Source organism: Sinocyclocheilus anshuiensis, unplaced genomic scaffold, assembly GCF_001515605.1.
Source record: "Sinocyclocheilus anshuiensis isolate Anshui unplaced genomic scaffold, SAMN03320099.WGS_v1.1 scaffold1501, whole genome shotgun sequence".
In the NCBI taxonomy this organism is placed as follows: Eukaryota; Metazoa; Chordata; class Actinopteri; order Cypriniformes; family Cyprinidae; genus Sinocyclocheilus; species Sinocyclocheilus anshuiensis.
In genome coordinates, this window is record NW_015544287.1 from 415,649 (window position 1) to 432,316 (window position 16,668).

General features: G+C 35.8%; 1 long non-coding RNA gene across 4 annotated transcripts in view; it reads right to left on the bottom strand.

Moving 5' to 3' along the window:
* Positions 1-15,623: 15,623 nt before the first annotated feature.
* Positions 15,624-16,668, bottom strand: part of LOC107698050 (uncharacterized) — a 60,926-nt gene continuing 59,881 nt past the window's right edge. For all 4 annotated transcript variants that reach the window (XR_001635302.1, XR_001635301.1, XR_001635300.1 and 1 more), the window contains one exon: positions 15,624-16,606. This is a non-coding gene — a long non-coding RNA (uncharacterized LOC107698050). The remainder of the gene's footprint in view (positions 16,607-16,668) is intronic.

Genomic DNA, 16,668 nt, shown 5'->3' on the forward strand with positions numbered 1-16,668 from the left:
GTGAATCGGTTGATTTTGTTGTTTTAAATATAATTTTGTATACAAATTTAATTTAAAAAAAGAGTAAAAAAAAAATAGATGCTATCTCTTGTTTGTTTGCCACACTTAAACACACTGCACTGCATTGTGGGATATAATGTGTTCTGATTATTCTGATCTGCACATTTTGGTAAATGTAGGTCATCTGGGAATTGCATACATACACAAAAAGTGCATATCATGCACAGTATGAATACTATATGATATATATACTATATACTATACTGTAGAAATGGTACGAGTAGTATGTTCGTGCGTTATTCTGAACAGCCAAAGGCTGAGAGTGGGTGGCAGATGAAGTCAAACTTGATAGGTGAGAGAGCAGGTGAACGTTCCCCTCCTCTCCCCCCATGTGTCCTCTCTCTCTCTCTCTACCTGGCCTGTTTCCATGCTTTTCCATCAGCACAGGTGAACCGGGTGAGCATGAAACACTATCGAGGGACTGATTGTGTTGAAAATCCAGCCACTTACTCAGATTCAGACTGGGTCTCACTTCCAGAACTAAACAGAACACCTTTTCACCTCCAGTTGACTGGGTAATACAACAAAAGAAGAAGAGTATGTATATAATAAGCTATATAAAAGAATTTGCGGTTATTGCCTAACTACGCTCTCCGTCCAAAGTAGTAAACACTTATTATTTCGAAGACATCAATCAAAGTTGCGTAAAAGCAATCAGTCAATCATATTAGCGATCTAGATCAAGAAAATGATCACGCAATGATTTTTCACAGTCAGAGAATGAATTGTAGGCGTGCCGTCTGAGGCTTAAACTAGCCTAACCGCAATCATAATAACATCATAACAGACATACCACATAAAAAATATGCTTCTTGTGAGATCTGTCCTGATATGCTGAACTGATTGCTTCTATTCACATGCTGTTATTCTCTATTCAAATAAATATTTTATGAAGCTATGTACTGTGCAATATATAAACATGTAAATACATACACTACTGTTTCAAATGTGGGTTTTTAAAGATTTGTTAATTATAGTTTATATTTAGCAAGGACACAATAAATTGATCAAAAGTTAAGGAAAACACATTTACAAAAGACCAACAATGTTAAAAAAGATTTCTATTTCAAATGCATCATAGTTTCCATGAAAATATTAATCAGCACAACTGTTCTCACCACTGATAATAATACAAAATGTTTTCTGGGCAGCAAATCAGCATATTGCAATGATTTCTGAAGGATCATGTGACAATGGAGTAATGATGCTGATAATCACAGGAATAAATGACATTTAAAATATATTAAAATAGAAAATGGTTATTTTGAATGGTAAAATTGTGTTCTTTACATTTCCATGACCAAAATATGCGAATTAATTACTTATTCTAAATATTATATTCAATATTTGTGCATTTATGGAACAATGATGAGCAATGAATTTAAATTATTTTTTATTTGTTTTCATCCCAGAAGATTCCTTTACCATTCTATGTTGCATAGGTCAGTTTTGTATTCTTCTACAATGATGAAGAACAGCAGTTGGGTGTAAAATCTGTCCTATGCTCACACAGAATGTGTTACCTTATCTTGAAGACTGAGACAGCTGGATGGACCTTTCTATTCTGTCCTGAGGGAACTGTCTGTGTGTGACTGATCATGACCAGTGTCACATGTAAGATCGCCTCTCCTTCTTTGTAGCTGAGAAATCACTGGAAGGAGATTCCATTACCAGCATTCACTCATCGCTCTCAAACAATGAACCCTGTACAGTGAGCTTCACATGGACATCTTCATGACTCGAGCAATGTGCAGCATTTCATTTTGACAGGTCTGCCATTTTGGTAATTTTTACACTGAATTAAGCGGTTTATTGTCTCATAGTTTTATTTTAAGAGTCCCTAGAGGGAGTAATTTGATCATACGTAACGGATTTAGAGTTGAGGTTTCTTAATTAACTATGTAACCCATGTGTACAGCCAATCCATTGACATAGCTTTAAGGCTTAAGCATTTTCTTTGGCAGTATAAGGTTAAAGGGATAGTTCATACAAAAATGAATGAATGAATGAATAAATGAAAATCTGAATTTGCAATCATTTGTACATTTTCTCAACAATTTCTTTTTACTATGTACTAGCTTACTATACTGTACAGTATATACAGTATCCTGCTTACTGTTTGGTATATAGCAACAATATTGCTGAAATGTTAAGCTTTTGTGAGTTCCCAGCGTGCATTGCAGCACGAGGTTACTATTTTAGGATTACTATTTCATAGTCTGCTGACTTTCTTTGTTGTTTTGTTCCTATTGTTAGTTATTTGTTGTGTTGTGATGTTAAGAGCTCAACTTTTTACATTTGTTGACTGTCAGCCAGTCTTGAGATTTGTGCTGAGGTCTATGTAGAAACTTCTGAAACTATATCCCACATTTGCTTTGTAAGGTGATTGCTCCTTCTGAAACAAAGATAGCACAGTTCATTGTGTCCCATAAAAACATATATATACACCAATAATATGTCTATACCAAAAATACATGTATGCCAAAATTTATCTACCAAGATTTATTTGTTACTAAATAAAAATTTGCTGTTCTTGGTCTACTAGCATACTGCACAGTATATACTGTATGCAGCTTGCTGTTTTGTAAGAAATAGTATGTGAATCGGTTGATTTTGTTGTTTTAAATATAATTTTGTATACAAATTTAATTTAAAAAAAGAGTAAAAAAAAAATAGATGCTATCTCTTGTTTGTTTGCCACACTTAAACACACTGCACTGCATTGTGGGATATAATGTGTTCTGATTATTCTGATCTGCACATTTTGGTAAATGTAGGTCATCTGGGAATTGCATACATACACAAAAAGTGCATATCATGCACAGTATGAATACTATATGATATATATACTATATACTATACTGTAGAAATGGTACGAGTAGTATGTTCGTGCGTTATTCTGAACAGCCAAAGGCTGAGAGTGGGTGGCAGATGAAGTCAAACTTGATAGGTGAGAGAGCAGGTGAACGTTCCCCTCCTCTCCCCCCATGTGTCCTCTCTCTCTCTCTCTACCTGGCCTGTTTCCATGCTTTTCCATCAGCACAGGTGAACCGGGTGAGCATGAAACACTATCGAGGGACTGATTGTGTTGAAAATCCAGCCACTTACTCAGATTCAGACTGGGTCTCACTTCCAGAACTAAACAGAACACCTTTTCACCTCCAGTTGACTGGGTAATACAACAAAAGAAGAAGAGTATGTATATAATAAGCTATATAAAAGAATTTGCGGTTATTGCCTAACTACGCTCTCCGTCCAAAGTAGTAAACACTTATTATTTCGAAGACATCAATCAAAGTTGCGTAAAAGCAATCAGTCAATCATATTAGCGATCTAGATCAAGAAAATGATCACGCAATGATTTTTCACAGTCAGAGAATGAATTGTAGGCGTGCCGTCTGAGGCTTAAACTAGCCTAACCGCAATCATAATAACATCATAACAGACATACCACATAAAAAATATGCTTCTTGTGAGATCTGTCCTGATATGCTGAACTGATTGCTTCTATTCACATGCTGTTATTCTCTATTCAAATAAATATTTTATGAAGCTATGTACTGTGCAATATATAAACATGTAAATACATACACTACTGTTTCAAATGTGGGTTTTTAAAGATTTGTTAATTATAGTTTATATTTAGCAAGGACACAATAAATTGATCAAAAGTTAAGGAAAACACATTTACAAAAGACCAACAATGTTAAAAAAGATTTCTATTTCAAATGCATCATAGTTTCCATGAAAATATTAATCAGCACAACTGTTCTCACCACTGATAATAATACAAAATGTTTTCTGGGCAGCAAATCAGCATATTGCAATGATTTCTGAAGGATCATGTGACAATGGAGTAATGATGCTGATAATCACAGGAATAAATGACATTTAAAATATATTAAAATAGAAAATGGTTATTTTGAATGGTAAAATTGTGTTCTTTACATTTCCATGACCAAAATATGCGAATTAATTACTTATTCTAAATATTATATTCAATATTTGTGCATTTATGGAACAATGATGAGCAATGAATTTAAATTATTTTTTATTTGTTTTCATCCCAGAAGATTCCTTTACCATTCTATGTTGCATAGGTCAGTTTTGTATTCTTCTACAATGATGAAGAACAGCAGTTGGGTGTAAAATCTGTCCTATGCTCACACAGAATGTGTTACCTTATCTTGAAGACTGAGACAGCTGGATGGACCTTTCTATTCTGTCCTGAGGGAACTGTCTGTGTGTGACTGATCATGACCAGTGTCACATGTAAGATCGCCTCTCCTTCTTTGTAGCTGAGAAATCACTGGAAGGAGATTCCATTACCAGCATTCACTCATCGCTCTCAAACAATGAACCCTGTACAGTGAGCTTCACATGGACATCTTCATGACTCGAGCAATGTGCAGCATTTCATTTTGACAGGTCTGCCATTTTGGTAATTTTTACACTGAATTAAGCGGTTTATTGTCTCATAGTTTTATTTTAAGAGTCCCTAGAGGGAGTAATTTGATCATACGTAACGGATTTAGAGTTGAGGTTTCTTAATTAACTATGTAACCCATGTGTACAGCCAATCCATTGACATAGCTTTAAGGCTTAAGCATTTTCTTTGGCAGTATAAGGTTAAAGGGATAGTTCATACAAAAATGAAATCCAAAAGGGTGAACTATCCCTTAAAGCTTTTCGTTGCCAATTAAAAAGTCTTGCTCCCCATATCAGTTGACACTGGTTTGAATCCCACTCAGAGCAGTGCAATAGGACCAGTTAAACTGGTGCCGTGACCCAAATAGTAGTGAGGTTTAGAGGGCTGAGTGTAACCAAGGCCAGCTAGTAGGAGCTTTACAGGTAAACCTCACTATTCTGCCCTCAAAAGGGGCACTAGCAACAGACAATAGAGGCTACATCCTTGTTGCTCTCACCAATGGACTGCTCTCACCTCCATTAGTGGATGGGGCTGGTTTGAAAATCACTCTGAGCATACAAGTTTGACCAATCACACTGGTGCCGTGACCCAGATGGTAGTGAGTTTTAGTGGGGTAGTGGTAACGGAAGCCAGCTAGTAAGAGCTGTGCAGGTAAACCTCACTCTCCTGCCCTTAAGAGGTGCACTGACACTAGAGGGTGCAATCTTTAGCATCCTTGTTAGTGCACCCACCTTCCATAGAGGTTGATGCTGGTTCGAATCCCTCTCAGAGCAGTATGAGTAGAATCAGTTACATTGGTGCCATGACCCGGATGGTAGTGGTGTTTAGGGAGTTGAGTGTAACCTAGGCCAACTAGTAAGAGTTGTACAGGTAAACCTCACTTTTCTGCCCTCAGAAAGGTCAACAAGTAAAAGCTGCAGGTTCAAATCATTCTTTGAGTGCATTTTAAGGGGGTAAGTGTGAAAGAGCTAGTAGGAGCTGGATAGGTAAAACGTCACCCCCTTGCAATCAAGAGGCGCAATATTGATTAATCTTAGAGGCTGTGGTCTTTAGCTTGTTAGGACATTTCCCATGCCAGTTGACCAGGTTCAAAACCTGTTTGGAGTAGTTTGAGTAGGACCAGTTACATGCCATGAGTTTAGGTGAGTTAGCGTAAAGGAAGGCAGCTAGTAAAAGCTATGCAGGTAAACTTCACTCCCCTGCCCTCAAGTGGTGCATTATCGACTGATGCTTTAGGCCTCATCCTTGTTATTGCACTCACCTCTCCTAGATGTTGACAATGGTTCAAATCCCACTCTCAGTGGTGCAAGTAGGACCAGTTACTTTGGTGTTGTGACCCGGAAGGTAGTGCAGTTTAGGGGAGTAAGTGTAACAGAGCTAGTAGGAGCTGAGCAGGTAAAACTTCACTCCTCTGGTTTCAAGAGGAGCACTAGTGATTAATGTTAGAGGATGCAGTCTTTAGCTTGTTAGGATGCCTAGCAAGTTAAATATGGTTTGAATCCCATTTGGAGCGGTTTGAGTAGAACCAATTACACTAGAATTTGTGGTTGCTAGCAAAAAATAGCCATGGTACTTGTAGCATTTTGGAAATGTATCATGACAATATAATATTTTTTCATACCATGCTATTCTAAGTACGTTGGGGAAGCATGACAATACCATGGTACTTGGAGTATAGACCTTCAGGTTTAACAAACAGGTTTTGGCACATGCTTGTCTGTTTTCCTAAATAGTTTGACAGTATTCCAATACCCAGCCCAGTCCCCGTCGCATTTCAGGGCAACACACCACTCTGCCGCACAACAAACAATGCAGGCCAACTGGGCTTTACTAAAACTAATCCCCAAGCAAACTGTGCTCTTTTTCACATCTGAGAATGTGTGAGAGGATCCACTAATCAAGTCACAAAGCGGCTAGAATACAAGTGTGGAGGAAACACAAGGCAGGCTGCATAAAAGCCCTTTGTACGTTGCCCTGTTTCTCTTCTTCTCTCCGAGTGTATCATAGCTGACATTTCCACTCTCATTAGAGAGATTCCATGAATGGGAGCTCAAGGATGGCGTGGGTGAATGACAGGCAAGGAAGGTGAGCGTTGTTCCCCACATGGTTTATATCACAAGAACTCATAGCCACATTCTTCTCTAATGGACCTAAAAGTTCTGTTAGGGGTTGAGACGACCCAGTTTGACCGTCATGGTGCTCAAGTCAATGCATGCAAGGCTTAAAACATGAAGATATGTTTGTCTTCTGACTCATGGTTCTTGTTCACTCAAAAAATGAAAATTCTGTCTTTATTTAGTCATCCTCATCATGTCATGTCATTATGTCAAATTTGATGGCTTTTTCAATCTTAAATTTCAATCTTTCCTTCATACAAAGTAAGTGACAGCATACCAGTCAAATTGTATGCATTAATTTCATGCTATGTTTATGTCCTTTTTGGAGCTTGAAAATTTTGGACCCCATTGGTATTCACATGGACAAAAACACTGAAACATAATTCGAAATATCTTATATTGCAGAAGAAAAAATGCCATACAAGTTTGACCTAAGGAAAAGAATGATTGATTGAGAATTTTTATTTCTGGTTGAATGAACACATAATCATACATTGGCACATGTAAAATTGATGCTAAAGCAACATGTTAGAATTCAAATTAATTGCAGTGGAACACAACTCATGATTTACATGTTGCTTGCAAAAATTTTTATTTTGTCAGAATACTCTACTTATCTTGAATTTTGTAGAAACCTCTGAGACCTTTTTAAGAGCCTTTTTGTCCCCAGGCTAACTGCTAACTGGCCATGCTAACTAGCCAAATAAAAAATGTGAAGGTATAAGCTGACATTTTAAGTAGTAATTTCTGGAATATGTGCATCTAATTCTTTAAAGCTTCATTAATTTGAAGACATTCTCTGTCTTCCTAATGTCTAGTGTACTTTCAAACTACAGAAGCCATTGTTACGGATTATACAATTTATAATTTACCATAACATTGCACCTGCTGTTGGTTTTGGCACCAAGTCAGTGATCTAATTAAAGGGGTGCTTGTTACAGGACCTAAAAGAAACCACTTTTTCCATTTTATTTATTGTTGTTCCAAGAAAATAACCCCAAGAGATTCTGGGATTGAATGGGATGAGATGCTGGATATGGTTGTGTGGCCATATGTTTGCTGAATAACTCCCATGACTCTCTTTGAAATCTTGGCTTGATCACACTGAAGTCAATCCTTATGTTTCCAAAATGTGCAAACTTGGCTCTTGGCTTTTTCTCTGCATTTACGAAAAGAGCTTTGACTCCAACTGGGAAATCAAACAGAAATATGGAGCAAACGCAGTCCTGGCTGTTACATGTAGAGGACATTTAGGTTATGACCTTCTTCAAGGTGCTCAAAATGCAGAGTAGAAATACACTTTATAATTTTGTTATAACTTACTTGTAAACACTGTTAGGTCTGTACAATCTGAAACATTCTGAAACATAATAACTCTAAAGAAAAAAAATTAATTTTGTGAATTTCTAATGAAGGTCAAGCCAGTTTAAGATTGAAAATTTATTCAGATTTGCTGTTTGAATTAGACACACATGGTATCTTAAAAATGGACATTTTAGCATTTCAAGTCACTCAAACATACAAAATCTCCTCAAAGCCACAAGGGAAAAAATGCATAAATAAAAAATACAATTAAGCAAATTCTCATTAAAGTAATCCATCTGGTATTGTCTTTCTTAATAATTCTTGCTGATTATTCTTATAATGAATATCCTCATTGAACTTTTTTAAAGTAAAAAATGCTGTTTTGGTATTTTTAAATCAACTAAATGCAATTAAAAAAAGACTAAATGCATTATGTATAAATACTTTAAAATATGATCAAATTACTGTTTCATTTCAATATGCATACAAGTTTGTGAAAAAAACTAACGATCAAAAATATATATTTTAATTATTAATTGTAATTGTAATACATTTTAATCTTATATATTCTGTAAATTTAAGTAAAAACATAAATATATTTTACTAAAGATTAAACAATAATTAAAGTATAATTAGTTTTAATACAGTGACAGCGTAAAACCAATGATTTAGTTTTGCAATCGTAACATTTTTCGTGTTACAGAATATATTGAGAATATATAGTTTGTTATATTGAATTAGAATCATTTGGATGCTTTTCTCTGCAAATTTGATTTGTGCAATTAACTGAGATATTTTACTAAAAAATTAAACAATAAATAAAATAAAAAGTTGTCTTAATATCGGGACAATTTAAAACCAAAGATTTATTCTTGTAATCTAAAAATGTTTAATGTTACAGAATATGTTGAGAATAGTTTATTGTACTGAATTATAATAATTTGGGTGCTTTTCTTTTCAAATTTGATGCATGCAATTAATTGTGATTCATTTATTGGCATATCATGTAATTGATTAATATGGTTATCATTTTAATCGATTTAGTTAAAAGTGTGGCTACTTGTTGGTAGTTACTGCCCACCACAGTTTTCAGGGGCATAAGCAGAGTTTCTGGATGACTTGTGTCTGTTGTCCATTTGGAGTTCAAATTACGGGATCAGAGTCCAAACATCCTCCATTCATACAGTTTGTATGGCCACGCCAGAAGGCAAGTAGTTCTCTGCAGCCCAGATATCATCTAGCGACTACAAAGATTCCTGTGACATGACTCTCTCTAAGCGTCTCCAGGGAGGACGACACAATGCCAATACTGAGAGAACGATACCTTGACCTGCCAACACAGGCTTCCCCTCACATCATTTCTGCCTGGTTTTTACTTGAAATATTACTAACATTAAAACACAAACAATCAAAACTGTCCGTGTCCAGCACCAGAACCTAAAAGAGACATTCATTACTGTCAAAGGCAAAAGCATGACTGTTTCCAAACAACAAATCAAATCTCGGCTGGCAGTGATATTGCAGTTTGCTGCTGTGAGAGTCTTCTTAGCATGAACAATTCCTCAGTCAAGAGCAGACAGTCGTCTTGTGTGGGCTCTTATGAAGTCTGCACTGTTCACGTCGTCCTACCCCACGGTGGCCATAAGAATATGTCCAGTCATCACGCCACTGAATCAGTTCATAGCGGCCCCTCCATGCCGTTCAAATGGCACTGTCACCCATTTAAAGGAGCTACTGCTGTGGGATGATGTGTTCGTTTGTCCTGCAATCAAGAAAATGATCACATGATCAGTTATTCTTCAGTCAATCAGTCAGCCAGCTTCATTGTTTCACTTATGTTTTTGTCTTTGCTTTCGGTTTTACTACCAAACTGTAACTATATATAACTAATAACTATTCATATATATTTGAAATGTGTGTGTGTGTGTGTGTCAAAAGTATTATTATAAATAAATAAATAAATGTTGCCTTTGCCTTCAGTTTTACTATCAAACTATAGATATATATAAATACTGGTAACACTTTAAAACAAGATTTCATTTGTTAAAGGGGTCATATGATGCGATTTCAATTTTTCCTTTCTCTTTGGAGTGTTACAAGCTCAAAACTACGTGTTTGAGAGAGACGGGGCATAGAGGACCTACAATAATGTACAGTATTTGAAAAATAATGTGTTTTTTGAACATTAAAGCATGTCAACATATTCTGTTACACCAAATACACAAAATAATGATCTTTAAAATAGCATCATATGACCCCTTTAACATTATTTAATGCATTAACTAACATGAACTAACAATGAACAATACATTTTTACAGCATTTGCAACCTTTGTTAATGTTAGTTAATTAAAATTGTCATGTTCGTGTTAGTTCAGAGTAAATTAACTCATTTTAACAGATATATATATATATATAATCAAAGAATTCTGAAAAAAATATATATTTTTGTTTCTACAGAAATATGAAGAAGCGAAAATAATAATAAGAAATGTTTCTTGAGCAGCATATTAGAATGATTTCTGAAGGATCATGTGACACTAAACAGTGGAGTAATGATGCTGAAAATTCAGCTTTGATCACAGGAATAAATTACATTTCAAAATATATTCAAAACATAGAAAAGTGATTTTAAATTGTAATAATATTTCACAATATTTTATTGTTTTAATATTATTTTTTTACAGTATTTTTGATCAAATAAATGCACCCTTGATGAGCATTCTTTCAAAAACAGAAAAAAAATCTTATTTGACTTATTTTAAATATTCATTTTACAATTTTAAATCATTTACATATTATGTTACGTACACATTAATATACACAATATTACATACATTTTAATATAACAATTTAAATAACTTTCTTTAATAAAATGTTCAATTATTTAATTGCATTATCTTTTAAAAATCACACTTAATATATATCTCAAATGGTATAAAAGGATTTTTATACATTAAAATATGTAGCTGCCAGTATAATTCATTAAAATGTCTAGAGCTTTTGGGTCTTTTCCCAAAACTCTAGTGTCGTGTAAAAGCAAATCAAAGTAAATTGTGGAAATGAACCATTATATAATTTGCCTATTATGCATTTCCTATTGCTGTTAGTCATGTTGAAGTTGCCCTCGCAAGCACCTCATTGTTCTGGCAGACAGTTGCAGTGGTTTCTGTGCATGTTTCATCAATCCAAACAGACAAAACTTGTAAGCTGGCATCTTCTCCAAATAAGTCATTACCTAGTGACAGTAGTAAACAGCTGCCGGTTATATTTACATTGTTTAACACAATCACACCATGGTTTGGGTCCAAATAATACACTACAAAAGCTGTCACTGGGGAGTTTTTTTTTTTTTTTCTAAAGGTACACCTTTGTACCATATTTACCCCTAAATGGTGCATATTAGTACCTTGAAGATACATATTACTATATTAGTACCTAAATGGTAGATGTTTTTTTTTTTTTCTTAGAGTGTATGAATCACACTCAGGGTTGGATCAAGTGTGAAAATAGCCCAAGCTTAAGAACAATGTCTTTGAACGAGAAACATCTGAGCAATAAAGCTGGTCTCTGGTTGTTCCAACAAGGTTCATTCCATCAAGCCTTCTGTGGCAGAACTAATTTAACCCCTGCCATCTCATTGACGCCTCACAAAATGAAAGTGTTTCAAGGGAACCTTCAAAACTATCTGCTGTTCTCACATTGAAAGAGACTAGATGAACAGCAGGGTCAGTCCTCTTCCCCCATCGCAGGCCTACAGCTCAGGGACACCATCTATGGAGGAGGCACCTATCAGTTCTCTTCTCATTTGTATAATGTCAGGTCACAGATGAAATTGAGTCTTACATGGGGGATTGAAGTTTTAATTCAGGCTCCGTGCTTTGGGGCTTCAGCCTGTCCTTTTCCACCCAATCAATTAACAGAGAAAGCGACTCCTGTCTCCTGAAGTCTACCCGTCACAACTGAGAACGTGTGCCGTCAACTTCCAGCTGTTGTTTGCTTGTGTTTAAATATGGATGATATACCTGTGAAACGCTGTAGATAACAAATACTCACAGTCACATCACAGATGTATGCTAAGTAGGATTTGCAGCACGAATATCATTTTGCATAACTGTCTGTCATCCACACAACACGTTTCTGCGGTATCTGTGGCCCGAGGCTATGGGATCAGATGTTTTTCGGCATACCGCAGTTGCACTGTGCATCTGTCAGGTGTACTAGCATGCTAACTACCTCTGACTATCCCCCACATGCGCCGCAGCGATTCGCGCCTCGGGTGACTGACGGTAAATGAAGTCAGCAACTTTGAGCCGCGCCTGAGAGAGTCGTGAAATAACAGCAACATACGGTCAACATAAAGCCATCCTGATGGGTGGCCTGTGGCCGATATGTCAGAGTGAACGTGTGCTAAACTGTTCTTCTCTGAGTGCAAAGTGACTTTGACGAGTAAATGTACCTTTAGAAGTGATGATTCACTAGAAAGGTGTCACATTGCCATCTTCAATTGCACAGGAGGCAATGACAACCTATAGTAGGCTTATTGGAAAAAACGTAACCTACATTTTTGAAAAACGTACCTATACATACAATTCACCGCAGTTTCCAGCTGAAATGAACACTAGAGGCAGTAAAACACCAATAACTTTTATTACTGTTCACACAAATGATGATTACAGGGTCAGGTTATTAATTAATAAACACTTATTTTCACACAGTTATTTGCACAATACTTGTCTATGGCTTTTCATAGTGCATGATTTGTAAGCTAGTACATTTTGATTTTGCATCACATAACTAGCTCCATTTCTATGGCCTTTCTGATGTAGTAAACATGCTTGGTAGCGCACCCAGTACAGCATTGCAGTCCTGTGAGTCACGACAGTCGATAAAAGAGCTCAAAGACTTGCAGAAGCAAGATGGAATGGTATAGTTGCTTCAGCAAATGCATTTTTTATCTCACGTTTACTTTTGTTAACAAGATCAGTTAGGTTTATTGTCAGTGGCACACTATTTTCAAACATGAAAGAGCATTAACATATTTGCACCACTCACCAGACATTTCAACCACAGCCAACCTAATCAACAATTGCCAGATTCAAGTTCATCAGCTTTGGATAAAATCAAATGCATTAGTACTGTGGCGATACATACAACAACTAATTTAATAAACTGTTGCCAGATTCATGTTCATCTACCATGCATAAAATCCAACTCGTTTTTAACATGAAATAATGAAATAAAGTTTCAGACAAATCTGAATGTGCTTTTAGCATCACTCACCAGACATTTCACTTCCAAACTACCACCATTTATGTACAACCAACACGATAAAATGCTGCCAGATTCACATTCATCTGCTTTGAATAAAACCGATTGCATTTTTAGAGTGAAATAATGACATCAAATGTTGCCAGATTCATGTTCATTTGTTTTGGACAAATCTGAATGTGCTTTAAGTACTTTTATTGGCACTTCATTTCTGAACTGCTACAATACAACAGTCAGAGTAATGAAACATCGGAAGATTCATTTTCAACTGTTTCGGATAAATCCAAACACACTTATAGTGCAACTCACCTGACATTTAACTTCTGAATTGTTGCGAGACGTATAAGAACCAATGTAATAAAATGCTCCCAGAATCACGTTCATCTGTTTCGGATAAATTTGAACGTGCTTTTAGCATCACTCATTTAATTTAATTTCCGAACTTTTGCTATATGTACAACAACAACATAATTGAACTTTTCCAGATTTGCGTTCATCTGCTTTGGATAAATCCAAACACACTTTTAGCGCCATTCACCTGACGTAATAAATATTGTTACGTAATAACGTAATAAAACGTAATAAAATGCTGCCAGGTTAACATTCATCTGTTTTTAATAAATCTGAATGTCCTTTTAGCGACACTCACTGGACATTTCTTTTCCGAACTGCCGCAATACATACAGTACAATAGCTTTTCCAAAGAGCAAGAGTTGGGGGATGAGCATCTTGCGGCTTGGATATCCCTTCCTGGTAATGCCGTGCCTTTGTTTGGCAAGATCTTCTGCCGTCAGGAACTGGAAGGCAGTGAGTGTTTTGTGTGCATGTGTTGGGAGGGCTGTTTGGCTGGCTTGTAACTGTGTTTGACCCCTTGCCGGGCCATGGCTAATGCAAGTGTGGGCTAGTGAATGGACTGAGGTCAGTGCCCAGTGACACATGACCTGCCATGGTTAATTCCAGCTGAACAATGGATCCGGCCCTGCCGGGAGATCATCCCATTACACCTCCATGCCAAATTAATTGTTTGTTTTCATGGCCCGCTCTTGTGTTGACCCTGCGGTCAACTTGCTTTAATAACATTCGGTGTTAACCTGTGAAAAAGTAGAGTGCAATCCGGTTCTAACACGGAAGGAGCTCAGGTTTGTCAGGACCTTCTCCACCCTGTCGCAAATGGACTCTCAGTGCTTGCTCAAAAACCATCAATTATGTGAGGTAATATCCTTTTTCACAAATAGTACTTGAGAAGTGACTGCAAACACAAGAATGTGCCCAAATATAAATGCCGGTAGAGGTGAAAGGAAGCAGTGGAAGCTGATGGAGAGCAGCGTGTCACAGCACTTTGTGTTTAAATAAAGAGACTGTTGAATGCGGAGAGCACAGCGCTGGCCTGGGAGCTTCGAGAGACAGTAATGTGACAGAGTTTCAGCACCGCAGGGCTGCCACATTGATACTGCATAAGAGTTCTACAGTTACACCTTCCCGTACTGTATTGTATTCCAACAGGACGCCCTACACTAAGATTAATTATGACTCATATACTCATTTACAGTGCACTAGAAGGCAGAGGTGTAACATATTTAGGCGTATACACTTCCCCTGCATTATTCAGAAAAGTGGTCAATCAATAAAGGGTTTTAATGACTTAATCTTACGATTCGTAACGTTTTTGATCCAGATGTATTAATTTACAAAAAAAAATAAATACATAAAAAAAATGTGATTCATGCACATAATGTTTAATTTTCTCATTTAAAAGTTATTTTATATATATTTTGGTTGGAAATGCTAAAAATGTCAGGGTGATGCAACGGTCCTCCTGATATCATAAATTATTCAAAGGAAGCCCTAATTAATTAGTTTGGTATCATTTATTATTATTTCTTAGAAGAAGAAAAATGACCAAAAAAAAAGTTTTACTGCTTATTAATAATTGAAAACTTTTGTCTGCCAAATCAAAGTCATGTGGTGCAACCAACATGCAGAGACATGTAGGGAAAAAATGTAAAACAAAATGATGTTAACAAATCTCTCAAATTAACAGATACTTTGGTATTTTTAGGACAAAACAGGTTAGTTCAGGTTCTAAAATGTCATGTGGTGTGATTCCCAAAAATGGAATGACATTTATGATTTTATAGTTCATGATATTTGTTAAAACAAGCAGACAAACAAAAAACTTACCTCGTAAAGTAGAAGTAAAATAAAGATGTGTACACTCACATGTATTTGGACGGGGTAATAAAAATATAATGCATTTTACTTAATGGTCATACCACATGACATTACATTTAAACAGTTCAAGTTTTTCAAAACCTTGTAAAAAACCAACATATATACAAAGCATTTTAAAAAATAATGAAAAGTAACAAAGCAAAATAATGCATTTTAATGTAATTACTTACTTTGTAATAATTAATTGCATATATCAATATTTGCCAATAAACTTAAAATGAAGACAATTAAGAAAAAAAATCACAATATTGTGACAGGCGAAAGTTTTTAATACACAAACAATGTACTGACAATCAATCTTTTGTTGTTTTTGAACATAAGTCACTGATATACAGCAATTCATTTTCCAAATGAGTAATACCAACAAATGAACAACTAATGTTTCAACCAGTAGCATGACAAAGCATCTTTTATCACATTATTTTATACAAAAAGCTTCATAGCTGAATGAGATAATCAAAGACTTCCCTAAACTGGCTTGAAAAATGTTGAAAAGTGCAGCTGATTTTAGTGAATCAGTTTGTTTGGTTGCTTCATTCCAATAAATCAATTCAAATAAACTACTCACTGATTCATTTGAGTCCCTCTGTCTTTTTTCTAGCAAAACATGTAGTTAAAAAGCTTCTGTATCTTCAACTTTGTTCTATAAAAGTTTGTTTTCTAGTATTTTTTCTTCGATTTACAGTAGTTTAAAACTGTAGTATAGTTAACTACTTTTTACTAGGGTAACTTGACTGAAGCTTAATTATAAAACTGTATGAATATATAAAATCTTTCTTTATTTTTGAATAAACATATAAAATGCATGAAATCTCTCTCAAAAACCAAGTAAAGCTATGTCCAAACATTTCAAAATGATTATTACATTGATGTATTAACAAAGACCAATACCGTATGGCAAAAATTACTAATCGTTTTTGAAGACAATCAGTTATCTTGCATTAAAATAGTTTTATTATAAAAATGGATTGGAGTTTATTTTGGTGAAATGAGTCACACAGAACAAAATGGCATTAGTAAATTCCATATGCACGACCGTTTTAGCACGGCTCCAAAGTATGCATTTACTGAGAGGTCAAATTTGATGCTTCAAGTGTGCTGACACCGACGTCCCCAAATGTGCAGATCTGGTCCTCCGCGAGACGACGAATCAGGAGAATTCAGCCCACAGGTCTGGACAGAACCTGCAAAAGCTAAAACAAATACTGTGATTAGGAATTCGAGCAGCTCTGAGAGTGATGGAGCTGCTATCTCT